The 15,268-nt window shown below is 36.7% G+C and overlaps 1 protein-coding gene across 1 annotated transcript in view; it reads left to right on the forward strand.

The window, feature by feature from the left end:
• The window catches only part of LOC131982823 (protein kinase C-binding protein NELL1-like), a 306,508-nt gene that overhangs the window by 72,630 nt on the left and 218,610 nt on the right, over positions 1–15,268 (forward strand). The window lies entirely within an intron of this gene.

A 15,268-nucleotide genomic window follows, 5' to 3' on the forward strand; every position in this document is an offset into this window, starting at 1 on the left:
GCCGGGATAATTAAGAGATTGAATGGGTTGGGTTAATGCTGTTTATCATGTTGGTGGCTGTGAGTGGTTTGAAACTGAAGGTTTGTATTAAGCTGTTTGAAGGGGAGCTGTTTTAAATGCTGCTTTAAAACACATTTTTATTGAGTAGAGATCCCTCGGTCCCACCAATGGACGATGTGTGTTGTTGTCTGTATAATGCAGCTCTGTCATGCTCCCTCCTGACTTAATTTTAGTATTCTCCTTTGTCTCCTTTATCTTGGGTTTTTGTCTGTTAGGTAGGAGTTTTATTTCTTTGTGTCAAAATTATAAGATAGTGACTGTGGAGTTGTTTATTATATATATATCACTGCAATGATGAAGCATATTGCCCTGTGGTTTTTCAGGATGCCTCTGCTGTTGGCTGCTCCACTGGACCTCTGTGTCTTTTTGGACTTTTTGCACTGAATCTCAATTTTTTATCCATTTACATGTTGAAAACAGTCTGTGTTGTTGTTAGCAGTTGATACCAAGACACATGATGTCGTTGGTGTAACCTGTCCACCAATCAGAGGCTGTGTTTCTGACTTGTTGACCAATCAGAGGCTGTGTTTCTGACTTGTTGACCAATCATTGGCTGTATTTCTGAATTTTTGACCAATCAGAGGCTGTGTTTCTGACTTTTTGACCGATCAGAGGCTGTGTTACTGACTTGTCAACCAATGAGAAGCTATATTTTTTACTTTTTGACCAATCAGAGGCTGTGTTTCTGACTTTTCCACCAATTCGAGGCTGTATTTCTGACTTTTTGACCAATCAGAGGTTGTGTTTCTAACTTTTTGACCAATCAAAGGCTGTGTTTCTGACTTTTTGACCAATCAGAGGCTGAGTGTCTGACTTATCATAGGCTGTATTTTTGACTTGTTAAACAATGGAAGACTGTATTTCTGATTTTTGCGTTTCTCAGCATGTGTGTAAAGCTCTAATTTCAAATCCATTGCCCACAGGAAGAGCAGATTGACTCCACTGAAAAATTTCATTTCAGCCAACTGTTTCATTGATAGTATATTGTGTGTCAGGGTTCAGTAATAAATGTATAAAAGTATTTTGCTAACATCACACGCTGGCATACTTTGAACTCCTGCCCTCTGATATAATCCAGCAGACCACAATCAGAATGTTAAAATACCAACAGCTTCTAAATAAATAGAAACTTGTCTCAAAAGTATTTTACTCTAGAAATCCATTGAAACACATCCACGACCTGATGGCAACCTCTCCTCACCGACAAAGCAGAGCTTCTGACAGAATGAACTAAGAATGAATTAAAGATAAAATGAAATAAGAAACATGAAGCTGCAAAACAAATGAAAACATGACTCACCAGTTTGCCTTGATGTGGGAGGAACAGATGATAAAACAACACACTTAATCATGTTAAATCCTTAAGTAGAAAAAGCTACAAAATGCAACAGATCCACAAACATCCACAAAGATATATAAATATAAAAATCAGCAACTATTAAACTTTTCCTAGGAGTATTTTAGTACACTGACAAAACACAACACATATGTATGTGGGTAAAGAATGCTTTAGTTCAGGATGCCCCAATCAAGTTTCTTTGCCCCGATCCAGATCTGAGTCATTTAATACTGAGTATCTGCTGACACCGAGTCCAGATCTTTATCTTTTTTTCCTGAATAAAACAGCTGCACAGTGCATGCTTCAAGTATGTTAAAATAAACAAAAGCAATCCAATGGAAATACTTGACAGTGGAATAGATCTGCATTGCATTTGGAAAAATGCCCCAAAAGCATTCAGTCCATTCCTTATTGGGTTTTATTATTATTATTCTTTACACAATAACAGAGTAGAAAATAAGAAACCCTTTCTGTAGTCTTTGGCCTTGTTGCCTCTCTCCTTTTAAAATTGTCATCCAGCCTTGGTGCATTGATTTTACCTGAATTACCTTTATTCCACTTAGTGTTCATCTTTGTCATCTTTCTCATGAGTTTAATTAATAAATGTGTCTACTTTTGTTTGCTTTCTTGCACACATGGGTGTTGTTGCATTCGTAGTGGTGGTTGGCTGATCAGATCAGACAAAGTATAGCTCAGTAGCTCAATAGCCGGTACCAATTTAAAATGCTTTGATCTGCCCCAATACTGGGTCTTTGAGATCAGACCAGAACATTCCTGGTTTCGGTTATAAGATGAAATAAACCCAACTCCATGTTGTTTAATTGTTGTTGATGCATGCATGCAAGGAATCTAAACAATTTTAAGTGAAGATTAGCCTAAAGTTTTCATCACAAAAATATATTCTGTTTCACAAGTGTCCTCACTCTTTTCCTCAGTTGTCTCTTTATCATTCAGTTTCAATAGGAGCACCATAGTTCTCCAAATCCATGATTTAATAAGATTTTCAGTTCACGATTTAATCCCATTTTTAAAAAATACTTTTTTTCTCTGCACTGAAGGCTTTAATGTTGTTAGACTATTGAGTCTAGATTTGTAAAAAAACAAAACAAAACAAAAAAAAAACAAAAATACCTGGATTATCCACTGACATTCAAATTATTCTTTGAAAATTGAAAATTTGAAAAATATGTTTTTTCCGAAAAATCCATGATACCATGTAGTGTCTCTTTTTAATTTTGCAGATTAAAACTGAAATCAGCAAAATATTAATTACTCTTGATATAGAATTGAAATTGTGACACTCCTAGTTGTCAGCAAACCAGAGGTCACATTGGTTTTTGATTAACGGCTTACTTTATATGCGCCACTCTGTGCTGTAAAGCTTTTCTTAGAAGATCAAAGTGTGGCAGGTGAATTTCACTGTCACCCTGGTTACAAAGACCCACCCCCTCACCACAATAGCTGTAGTGGGTCAGACAGAAAGGTCAACCACCTCATCTGCAGCAGCTCAGCTCTGATCATGTTTATTTCCCTGTGCCCTGCATCAACACCAGCTGACACCACCTGCAGGCAAATCAGATCTCAAATGGTCTTCAAAGTAGCAACCACGGCTCATGATACCTGTCATCTGATAAACAGCACAGCACATTAACTCGGTGTGACTCCCCACTACTGTTACCTCAGAATATATGTTAAAACCCTGCATCTCTCAAATCAAACTGCTCTGTGTGATTAGTCAAAAATCATTTAAATTACAGTATGAAAAAGTGCAGCTAAAGCGGTGGTCTTTATTGAATCTGGCGCTGCCCACATAGCATTTGGCTTTTCACTACCAGTGTAATGACCTCTGCATCATCAGCTCCAATCCTCGAACATCAACAGTGCTGGGTATTTACACATCCCAGCAAGCTAATATGCAAATCATATAAAAAGTCTCTAAAGTTGTGATTGCCTTAAGGGCTGAACTGAAAACCCATTAAATCAAAATATATTTACTCTCATTTGATTCTGACTTTTCAGTTGAAATGAGTGTGTGCGTGGTTTTCATCCTTATTTCTCCAGTGATAAAGCTTGTAATTCGATGCCTTTGTATAGCTGATAAACACTGCAGTGAGCTGAATATGTCCAGAATTACCAATCAGACGTTCCCAGAGGACACTAATGAGAATAGTTTATACGAGGACTAGATTTAGATTAGTTACAAAAGAAAGCAGTTGCCAGATTCTTTTTTATTTGCATACTGATTATGCAAAGTTTCACTGAGTGTGTTTCTTCACAAAGACCTTCTTTTTTTGAGGTTTTTGTGGAGAACTAATGATAAAGTCATTGCCAACCAATTTAGATTCCCAGCTTTATTTGCTCCCCCTGATGTTCTATCACACTATTTTGGCATCAACCAAGTAAATGTGGCTTTGATGACATTTCTTTTACAAGGATGAAACAAAAAAAAAAGAAGAAATTGAAAATAATTTTCCTACTTACCTTATCATGTCACTCCTCTTAAGTGTTTGGAATGATTTCTCCATTCAAAGTAAATTGGCAGCTACATTACCCTTTAAATTTAGAGCGATTTGATTGATGCACTAAACAGCACTTTATCGATTTCAAGGCTCATTAAATGGTTTTAAGTATTCGCAAATGTAAGAGGGTGCAGTGTATTCTCACGTCTTCAGGTGGGCTTTTACCGTGTAGAGTTTCTTTGGCCTTGATGGCTCTCACTTTATTGATGCCTGTGCCACACGCAGATTGATGTGATTAGGTGGAGAAAGGTGACTACAGAATTAATCATCACGACGGGGAAAGTTTATTTGTACATTACATCTCAGAGCACAGAGTGCTTTACATTATGCTCTAAAAACTTAAAAGAAGAAAGAAGAACGGCAATAAATATTTAAAGACAAATTAGAAGAAAAGAAGCCTTTTTAAAGCAAAGTTAAGAAGAGAGATATAAATATAGGAGACCAAGATGGTTAATGATCAAGGTTCAGTTCAGTAATTCCTTAACCACTTATCTGAACTTGGGTTGTGGTGGCCTAGAGCCAATCATAGCAGACAATGGGCGAGAGGCGGGGTACATAGTCTCCAGACTACCACAGGGCTGACACATAGAGACAGACACATCTCTCTCATTCACTCCTACGGGCAATTTAGAGTCACCAATGAAACTTAGGTGCATGTCTTTGGACTTTGAGAGGAAGCCAGAGGATCCGGAGAGAACCTGACACGGGGAGAACATGCAAACTCCACACAGAGGAGCTGCATGCCAGATTCAAACTTGCACCCTCTTTCAAGTCTAAAGTCAGTGCAGAACATGAAGTTTTTTAACATGATTTAAAGGTGATCAAAGTTGGCGCAAGTTTATTATCTTCTGGTAGTTTGTTCCACCTCTGTAGTGCAAAGTAAATTAATGCAACTTGTCCATGTTTAGTTTGTACTTATGGGTCCATATAGTCAGACAGACTGGTCCACTGAGAGATTTATAGATGAAAAACAAGCAAGATGTAATATGTTTATTAGTGAGTTTTGAAGGTGCTTGTAGGCAGAGCTTGTAAGGATTAACTAGACTAGAGTTCCTCTATTCTTTACTACGCTTTCACAACCCAACATTTAGTCTGTTTTAACACTCTGGTGCGGTAAAATCCTTGTTACAGTTTGTTTAGTCACTTGTGAACACTCCAATCGTACTCTGGTGCAGACCAAAACAACCAGTCTGAGACCACTTGCGAGAGGGTCTCAGCACAACAGAGCAGATTATGGCCAGTATAATCAAATGTACTCTGTTTGTGATCGGTTCCATGTTGCTTTGTTTATTTCCGTGTTTACATTTTTCACCGCCAACTTTTCAACCAATAAGAAATAATTGTGTGAGTAGATTGCCAGCCCTCCACCTTCATACACGCCCCTCTACAAAACCTTTTTTTGTTATTTGGTCCGCTTACATTTCTGCACCATGAAAGCAAACCAGAGTAAATACAAAACAAACTAAATGTATCAATTTCACTCTGATTTGGACTAACCAAACAGACTTGGGTTTTGAAAGCGACCTCAATGTCCCAAAAATGCAGCTTTAACAGACCAACAGCAACAATATTTTGCAGAAACAATAATGCATCTCAGATGTTTGTAGCGGAACGTTTGTTCAGCATGTTAGCAGGATAGAAGCTGATGATTTAATGACACCTCTGTCTTGAATTGCATGTCATTTAGGCCAGTTTTTGTTTGCACTTTATTGTGGTCTTATCAAAAAAAAATGTTTAAGTAATCAAAGCCATGGACAAATGTCAAGTGATTGGTGTCAGGTCCTGAGAGTGGAGAAAGCATGTTTCTCCACTTATAAATAGCTTTAAGATGAGCGCTCCAGACACGGTAATGAATCCAAACGCTAACTGGTGAAATGTCTTTGACCCCTGTTGCTCATCATCATTGTCATTATTTAATGAATCAAATGTTCCATTTGTCCCCATCTATATTTTACACATTGCACCCGTCGGGAAAATAGAATTGCTAATCAGCGCTCTATTCTCTGCAGACTGCTCCACGTCTATAAAGTCTGATGAATCTTTGTGTTTTGTTCCCACTGTGAAAATGGTTTCCATGTATATTTTTCATCAGTCGTATACAGAGGAGAATAATAACTAAATAAATAAATAGATGGAACACATAACAGTAAAAAATGTTTTTTTTTGTACTCTACAGTATGTTTAAAGCAATGCAATTAATAATTCAACACACATTTATTGGAATATTTATAATTATTTCTCATAAATTCAGTCTTTTTGTTGCTGTATGTGAAAAACAAACAAACAAGAAAAAAACAGCAAAATTATCCTGTATTTAACAGACTTTGGATATCCTTGCAACACCTGCTTTTGACATTGTTCGTTACAAAAAGCGAATCCTGGCTTCCTTCAGGGCAACGGCTCCAGATTGTGCCAGATTGTCATTTTGTTTGACCACTAGAGAAACTGTGTCCGAGTGAAGGATTCTTACCTGGGGGCAGGATTTGGACATAATCTCAAGGTGGATCAGAAACTCGAGGGTTCATGGAAATTTCCCCATGTCTGTTTCCTCATCGGTCACCGTCTGAGATCGATCGGAGGTAAAGACATGTGGGCAACATGCCGAGGAAGCACAGAGGGGCAGCGTCGCCCTCAGCTGGGATAAAGTCTGTCATTGAACAGGGTAACTTAGGAAAGAGAAAAAGTTCTCAGTATAAAGTGTTATAAAGTGTCTATTTGCAGAAATTAAGATTAAATATTAATTGCAACAAGGTTACTACCAACAGAAATAACAACAGTAGAACAACATAATGGCACAACTTAGAATAAGTAATGGTCATTATTACTTTGTTAAGCCAGAGATAAACTTGCTTTTAACTACGCCTTTGTGTGCACATGAGGCTGGTTTGCGTATCCTGCATGTGTAAATTAACGCTTCACATCCGTAAACTGCAATATGCACATTAACAGCAAAGTAGTGTAAGGGCAATCTTTCGTTATTTATTCTGCTGTGATCTCAGCATTAACAATATGTGTTAATTATTTACACTATGTATATTAAGTGGTTGGTTGCGGTCTGACTTCTCTAGTGGAATCTCCAAAAACATGGGTTGTACATGTACAGTGATTAACAACTTTATTAGACCACCTGTCATAAAAACGAGGAAGTATAAATATTTTTGATATCTTTCAAAACCTTGTCTAAAACTAGTATGTTTTTGTTACTTTTCACCTTTTTACATCCAGATCTGAGCCAAAGTCAGAAATCAAGCAGGACATTCAACCACTAAAACAATTTTTTCTGCTCAGGAATGCAGGTAAATAACTATAATTTGACACTTTAATCAAGAAATAATAGTTTTTAAAAAAAAAAAAGCAGTACATTTCAAAATTCATGGTTAGCGATAATTATATTTTAGCATTAAAAAATATCATTTGGGTTAAAGAGCTTTGACATACTGCTGTATTAACCATTAAAGAAACATAAAAAATTATTTTGCTAATTACTAATGCAGTTAGTTTAGGTCAGCTGTGGCACAAACCAGTGGTCTAAAGCACTGTGTATGTATGATACATTCCATTTGCGATGCAGCAGTTTGTGTACACGAATGTTAAAAAGCAGGAATAGCTCCTGTCTTGCAAAAATGACTAAAAAGCTAAATTATAGCAATTAAAAGGCAGTTTTAGTCACGGTTTAGAGCTATTAATCATTTAACAGGATCTTAACTTGATGTCAAAATGTATTTTGAAGCTCAATGAAATACAGTAGTCACAGAAAATGCTTATTTAAATGTAAATTTAAAATGTGAATAAGTAGTTTGAAACAACACCATGCACTCTTGGAACTGGTGATGTGAAATTGAATTTATTTTCTAAGATGTTGTGGACCAAATAATAGTTAGTGCTTACTGCAGAACTCAGGCTTCAAAGGTCAAAGGTGTACAGGGGTTGTTTAAATCAGTTATTGTAGATTTGATTGTTATTATTATAACCTATGATAACATGTTGCAGAGATTTTGGAGATGGGGTTGAAACATCTCACTATCCTGTCCATTAAGCCTGACAACACAAACCTCCACTCTGGTGCCTCCGTTCCATCATGTACATGGTTTTGCACTCTGTGTGTGGGCTTGTCAGGCGGCAGTCTCAGAGGTTAAAGAAGAGCTTTTTGGAAATATCCAGCTTGCTCTCAAGGAACCATCTGTAAAGCTGTGTTTATCAGAGCTAGTTTGCTGAAAAGTCCACCGTGGAAGTTTGTCCAGAAATGTCAACAGAAGTCCCACAATCCAGCTTAAACATGAAATGTAGAATCAATCAAGAATGTTCCCTTCAGAGCTGTACAGTTAGGTGGAAAAAGAGACCTGCTTGAGACTTTCTGAAGACTTGACAGTTCTGTGATAAAAGGTCTCACTTATGTAGTAAACACGAGACAGCAGAGACAACAAAGAATTGTAGCTGACTCTTTGGAATTTAGTTTTAAAGGCCTGTCACTGGGCTTTGACTTTCCCTCTATTAGGGCTGGGCAATAGCGACCAAAATGATCTATCCCAATATAGATCAACAACTATATACAGTCATGGAGAAAATTATTAGACCATTTTTTTCTTCAATTTCTTGAAGACGCCACAAAATGCCCCCTCACAAAGCTGAAAAAGGGTTTCTGTTTTTCTGTTTTATAAGGAAGAATAAAGGAAAGGAACATTTAGAAAAGAATTCATGATATACATGCATGTCCTATTTAATTATAATATTATTTAATTGAATAATTATATGTATCAGCTCTATCAACTTTCATTTAGTTAATCATACATTAATCATCGATTATTTATTACTTCTTTATGTATAGGCCTACATTTATTTATACATTTTAACTGGGTCTCCTTACTGTTGTCTTTACTAAGAATCAGCGCCCCCAAAAATTCCGCTTGTGGCCGTAAATATATAACATCACTATATTTTTTATTTAGGACTGAGCTTACTAGCATCATTGTGATGTTACTTTTTCCTGTGGAAGTGGTTTTACTGGCCAGTCTGGAACAGGGGATCTTCCCTCTGCTCATCTATTGGTTGTTGATTGTATTACGTCACTGCGACTTGATATAATATCAAACACGTTTGATGTGATCGCAAACCTAAGACTAGGAAAAGACTGATATGAAACAGTGCAGATTACTACCTTAAACTTGGAGATGACTCCAGTAAAACTACTAGAATTATTAAAGACTTTAAGTTTTTAGTCTGGGACTGCAAAAATCTTTTGGTGTAAGCCCAGCATAAAGGTACATTTGTTTGGACAAATATAATGATAACAAAAAAAAAACCTCTTAAGAGTTTAATTTAAGAACTGATATCTAGACATTTTCCATCGTTTTCTTGATAATAACAAAAATCATTATTGATACTTTTTGGGGGGATACAGTAAATACACAGTCACCCATAAAGTTGGAATAATATTGTTGTCAGACCCAATCCTCTGTTAATTGTGGCTTTATTTTCATTGTGATATGTTTGGAAGAGTTTGGTTAATACAGTTTTGAGAAGATATATACCTTATCTGTCAAGAATAAATCACAAGTCACAATCATTTCATGGAAAGGGGTAAAAATATTTTTGTTCCAACTTTATGGGCGGCCGTGTATATTGACAATATGAAATAATTAGGGATTAAAAGCCTATTTTTGTATATTCTAAAAAACGAAAAACAAATGATGTGAACTTTGCAATGCAGCAGTTTTCTCGACAATCAATAGAAACAATTTTCCAAAAAGAATAATCAACCTGGTCCCAGATAAGAGTAAGAAAATGTATGGATGGAATCTATAAAATAGACGTTTTTAAATTGTTTTGATATTGTTTGTCTATAACTGTAATAATGTAATAATTCTAATCTTTATTGATAGAGCACTTTTCAAAACACATTACAAAGTGCTTTATAAAGACAAGTTAAAAACAGACATAAAAAAACAGATAAAAAACAATGTTAGAAAATGACATAATTCTGTAAGAGTAAAAGACAGTTCAAGGGAAGGTAAAGTTCAGGTAAAATCAGGAAAGGCTCTCCGATAAAAGTATGTTTTAAGAAGAGATTTAAAACTGTGACTGACTTGGCTTTGGGAGCGGTTAAGTCTCAAGTAAATTGAGTCAAAGAGTTGAACCAATGTGGATTTGAAGCGCCACCATGAGGTCAGCCTTATCGCATTCAATCCGTTAACAGCACAAAGCTACTCCAGCATCGCTTTCTCCAATGTTTCCTGCTTTGATCACCACCTTGTAGTTCTCCAGTAGAACCTGAAAGTGAATGTTACACTAATGAATTGAGATTGTTCACAGTGTGTCGGCTGTCTGACCCGAGTGTTTCAGCCTTCACACGACTAATCGTAGTCTCCTAATCATTTTAAATAACAATATTCCGTCTCTGTCAGTAATTATGTTCCTTCTGCTCATTGATTAATGTGGCTTGCCTCAAAGCTCATCAGCTCAGCCGAGCTCATTCACAGGCGTAACATCTCTATTCGCTGCCACCATAATAAATAATCCCAATCACTTACAAGGCTGCACTGAATAAATGTCCGTCCACAAATGTATTTTATCTATCTATATGTCTGGCAAAGCTGCACTCCCTGTTAAATGTTCTTTAAATCAGCAGTCTCTTGATTTCTAAGGGTGGTGGTGGAGAAACAGCTTGAAAAGGTCACAAGTCAGAGGAGAGGTTTCATTCAATTATTCCTTTTGTCTAAACTGTTAATAGTTTTTTATAGTTGTACTTGTTTAAATTGTAAATTTTAATACTTTTTTGTATTTTTTCCTTTTTAAATTGTTTAAACCTTTTCATATTTGTAGTTTATACTGGTTGTTTACTACTTGTTGTTAATTTAATTGAAGCTCCTCTCTATCTCGCTATCAACTTTGCTGCTGTAATACTGGAAATTTCCCCGTTGCGAGACGAATAAAGGAAAATCTTTTCTTGTCATTTATGAACATGCTCCCTCTTGTATTAATCAGTGGTATTAATTAACAAGTCAGGTTAGGATGGTACTTTCTGCTACTTACTGCTTCTCAAACTGCACTTAATACTTAATAGTTAACTTAATAGTATAGTATTGCACTTAATTTTGTTATGCATTGCATAATGACAAATAAAGATATTCTATTCTATTCTATTCAAACGAGCAACTAACTTCACAATTTAATCACTAAATTAGGTATTCAATAACTGCCTTTAGTGGCAAACTAAAATATATATATATCTCTTGTCCTGTGACTCTTCATCCCACTGACAAAACTCACAAAATATTTCCTTTTGATTATTGAAATCAACACATTTCTACAGCTTGGTTTAAATTGGGATCCATTATAACCAAATAAATTCATGCTCTTATTCAAAATATCACTGGAAGAGCTGATCTCATGCACAAAGTATACTAGTTGCTACTGAGAATCATGATTAATGTTTTATTTATTTAAAACTGAGCATCTTTTATTTCCAAAAAGTGGCACTGTGAGATAGATTCACACATCTTTGTAAAGTAATAATGCTGTAAACTTGGTAATACGACTACATGTGCTTTCAGTCACCAACCGTATAATAATTTACTTCACTTGTTCAAAGGAGCGTATATGTACAATCCACTGTTGTTTAACAACTGACTGCAAACCCCTAACCCCCATGTCCTTAGAGAAGTGGTTTATGCTCCAACAGAGCAAGGTAATATAAGATTGAATAGGGAGACAGATAATGTGATAGATTCCTCCCTTATTTTGATTCTGTGGCTATCCATTCCTCCATAGTATTGTCAAGACAGTTTGCTATTTGTCAACAGCATAAATTTGGGTGTATAACTTCACCGAGATTGAACTCAAAAGTTCAGTATGGATATACTTGGTTGCATCCACCAGTTGCAGTGATTCTGTTATATTGCTGTTATAAATGCTGGTGTGAGCGGGTGAAGTCTGGGGTCAGAGTACCAGAGCTTTGTTTTTTCCACTCCTCTACAAACAACTTCTGACTAACAGTCAAAGTCACTGACACCCGGAGCAAAAACTGCTGCTCTGTGGGAAAAAACCCCCGACAACTCACCTGACCAGATGAAAAATGAATTTCCTGTTTTGCTGCTGCAGCATTTTAGGAGCATGTCAATGAACAACCTAAACATTTAGACATAATGATATGTATGGAATACGAAATGTTATTTCACCCAGATGCAATAACATGAGGTGAGGAGACGGCTGCAGTCAGAACTATTTCACTCATTTCATTTTCAAATGCATTTCATTGGAACATACCCAGTGACTGCAGGTCATTTCTTTCCCACACACACATTTGTATGATTTCACCTGCAGTGGTGCCACTGTGGAGCGTAGACAAGGTCAAACGCTTACATAACTGTAGTATGTAATTGCAATCTCCAAATTTTTCTAATTGAATTAATGGCAGACACCCAGAACGTACTCCCTTGTCACACACCCAGAGTCAGCTCTTTGTTTTGGACCTGAATAGCTAATCACAGTAATGACATTGGCTCTGCCTGTCACTTCCAGCCACGTGGTTGTCCCCTACATGCAGAAGGTCATTTCATGTGCAGGCTGGCTGGTGTTTCCCAAGGGGCCTCTCCTGCACTCAGCACTGTTCACTCCCTGCTTGCAGCTCCTTCACCTCTCCTGTGTTGCTTTTTTATCCGGCTTCCAGTTTAGCCAGGGCTCTGGTGCATGTGTGATCTTCAGATGTGGTATGAAAGGCAACCTTCAAGCAGGGTTGGCTGTTTCCTTTGGGGTGCAGCACAGAAATGGCCTCAAAACAAAAGCAACCCATTCTCAAGATCTACTTAACCCCCTTTTTCCCCTTTTCTGTTCTCTGCCTTTCAGGTCTATCTCCCTCAGTGGCCTGTGTACAGGAATTAGTTTTTCACCAGGACTGCAAATCTAAAACCCCGCTAGCGCCCACGATAAAAAAAATATTTGACCAACTGAACAACACGCTGAAGATGGAGCTGCCTCCATAGCAGAAGGCCTAAAATATGCAAACTTGTGCTGTAGGTGGTGCTGTGGAAAGGTCACAGGGTCATTAAAGTCAAGCCATTCACCGCTTTGGGCACTTTGCTCATCAAACTATCTGTGGAAATGCTAACATTTTAGCCTGACATAGGAAAAGCTCATACAATATTAAAAATGGAAAAGGTCTATCCTCTGGGGAGTAGTAAAAAGTTGCTAGATCCCTTAACTATGGTCCGGTCGATACGGAGAAAATCAAATATCACAATATTTTTGACCACGCATCTCAATGTTGATATTGGGATGATATTGCAGGGTTTACTATTGGTGTTTTCACAGTATTTATTGATTTATTTTTTCGATTTTTGATAAATAATCATAATTAATGAACTGTATTTTCCATTTTCCATGGTTTTGGTTATTATCAAGAAAACCATGGAAAATGGCTAGATATCAGCTCTTAAATTAAAATCTTAACTCATATACTCGCTATTTTTGTTATCATTATATTTTCCAAATAAACGTACCTTTAGTTGTACCAGGTATCAAAATTAACAAGAAATTGAAGAAAACAATGGTCTAATAATTTTTTCCATGCATGTGCAAATAATATAAGAGCAGGAAAAGCCTGTTAAGTTCAGAAAATTACATTACTTTATTGTAATGTAGCTTTTAAAATTAGGAAAATACAACAATATCCAAAAGAAGGTTTCGGCATGATTTTAAACTGAATTTAAATCTTTCTTAGTGAATGAAACATCTGAATTCAAGCTCTGGAAAACAATGGTATCTAGTTATTTATCTCCTGCGTAGGTCATGCTTCTGCCCTGATTAGTGCACAGCCACATTTCCATTTCCAACAGAGACAATAATTACATGAGCATCCAACATACAATTTGTAACATAATTACTGAAACACAGAGGGGACACAGGGGGCATTATTAAAATAGCTCAGTCTGTCTTTGTGTCTCAGTCACTCATTATGTTGTTTGTTAGACAGAAAAAGAATTCTGTATTTATTTGAAGAAAGAGTTGCGGACATGCAGGGATATTACTATAATGATCAGAGAAAGCAGCGATCATGAAGTAGAGGAGAGCTTATTTAACCGTTGCTATTGTTTGGATTTGTATTCTCAGCCGGAATGACACCTTCTGCACATTCTTGTGTGAGAGATTTCATTTTAATGATTTGTTTCCTTTTCTGCACTTTGTGGCAAAATGTCATGCATACCTGTTTTTAGTTCAGCCTGAATTCATGGCTTGCATCATAGGCATTTTAGAAATCTGTATTTTAGAAATCTGCTTTGTCAATATAGGTGGGGGAAAATTCGATACAGCATATTTTGCGTGGCAGTATTGTATCGATTCATGGCCATCAAGTATTGATGTTAAACGTTTGTAGCGGGCTCACATTGAGGAATATACTAGAGATACTGGTATCATATGAAACTAGAAGATCTAAGGAATCTATAGTCACCATGTCAGGATTTATCGTGTCGGGAGGATGTAAAAATCATGCTGCAAAGTTAGGCTTTTTTAAAGTTTCATTCAAAAAAATTCAGAGCAATGCAGCTTAAAGTTGAGGAAGGTTTGAGGAAATGCTGCAACTGTTGTCGTCCATACATGTTTGATATCAGTTAAGTTCAATTTGAATCTATAGACATGGGCGTCAGGATATCGTGTCGGGAAGTTGTCAAAATAACGCTGCAAAGTTAGATTAGAGAGACCATTTCTACCCAACATCTCAAAGACATTTCATTAAATTGTGGATCGTAATTTCAAAGCTGGGGCCACGGGACAAGAAATACAGGCAGTCAAATGTTCAGGGAGGTTAGTTTAACCTGATTATCTCCACCACATTATAGCAAGAACCGCATTCAAAGTGTGGCTAATAAAGCAGATAAACTGTGCGTACAACTGTTAGGTATAGTAGCTCAGTTGGTTTGTAAACAGTAATTTACTCAATGTTTACAACTGACAAATTTTGATCATATTTGTACGAGTTGTAATATAATATGTTGTAGTAATTTTGGCCCACATTGGGGTTTGTTAAAAATAGATTAAGATCCACATTGTGGTTATAGTAAGTAGTTCAAAGCATCGGAGAGACAGAAGCCTTTGATTATTGTGTCTGATTCTCCTTTGATGTTTAAGCGATTATGTTAAATTCACATTATTTTGCTCGTATAGTGTACTGTTGTATACTCTCTGCTGGAGGGTTTTGTTTCTGAGGGTACATGGGCGTCACAGCAGCAGGCTTTGCCCTGTAAACTCATCAGTGACGAGCTTTACTTATGGATAAGCCGAATAACTGAATAACAATTGTGCCTTATTTACAATTTTTCTTAGCAGTTTAGTGTGGAGTCAGAGGCTCAGAGAGGCT

This window comes from Centropristis striata, chromosome 2 (genome assembly GCF_030273125.1).
Source record: "Centropristis striata isolate RG_2023a ecotype Rhode Island chromosome 2, C.striata_1.0, whole genome shotgun sequence".
NCBI lineage: Eukaryota > Metazoa > Chordata > Actinopteri > Perciformes > Serranidae > Centropristis > Centropristis striata.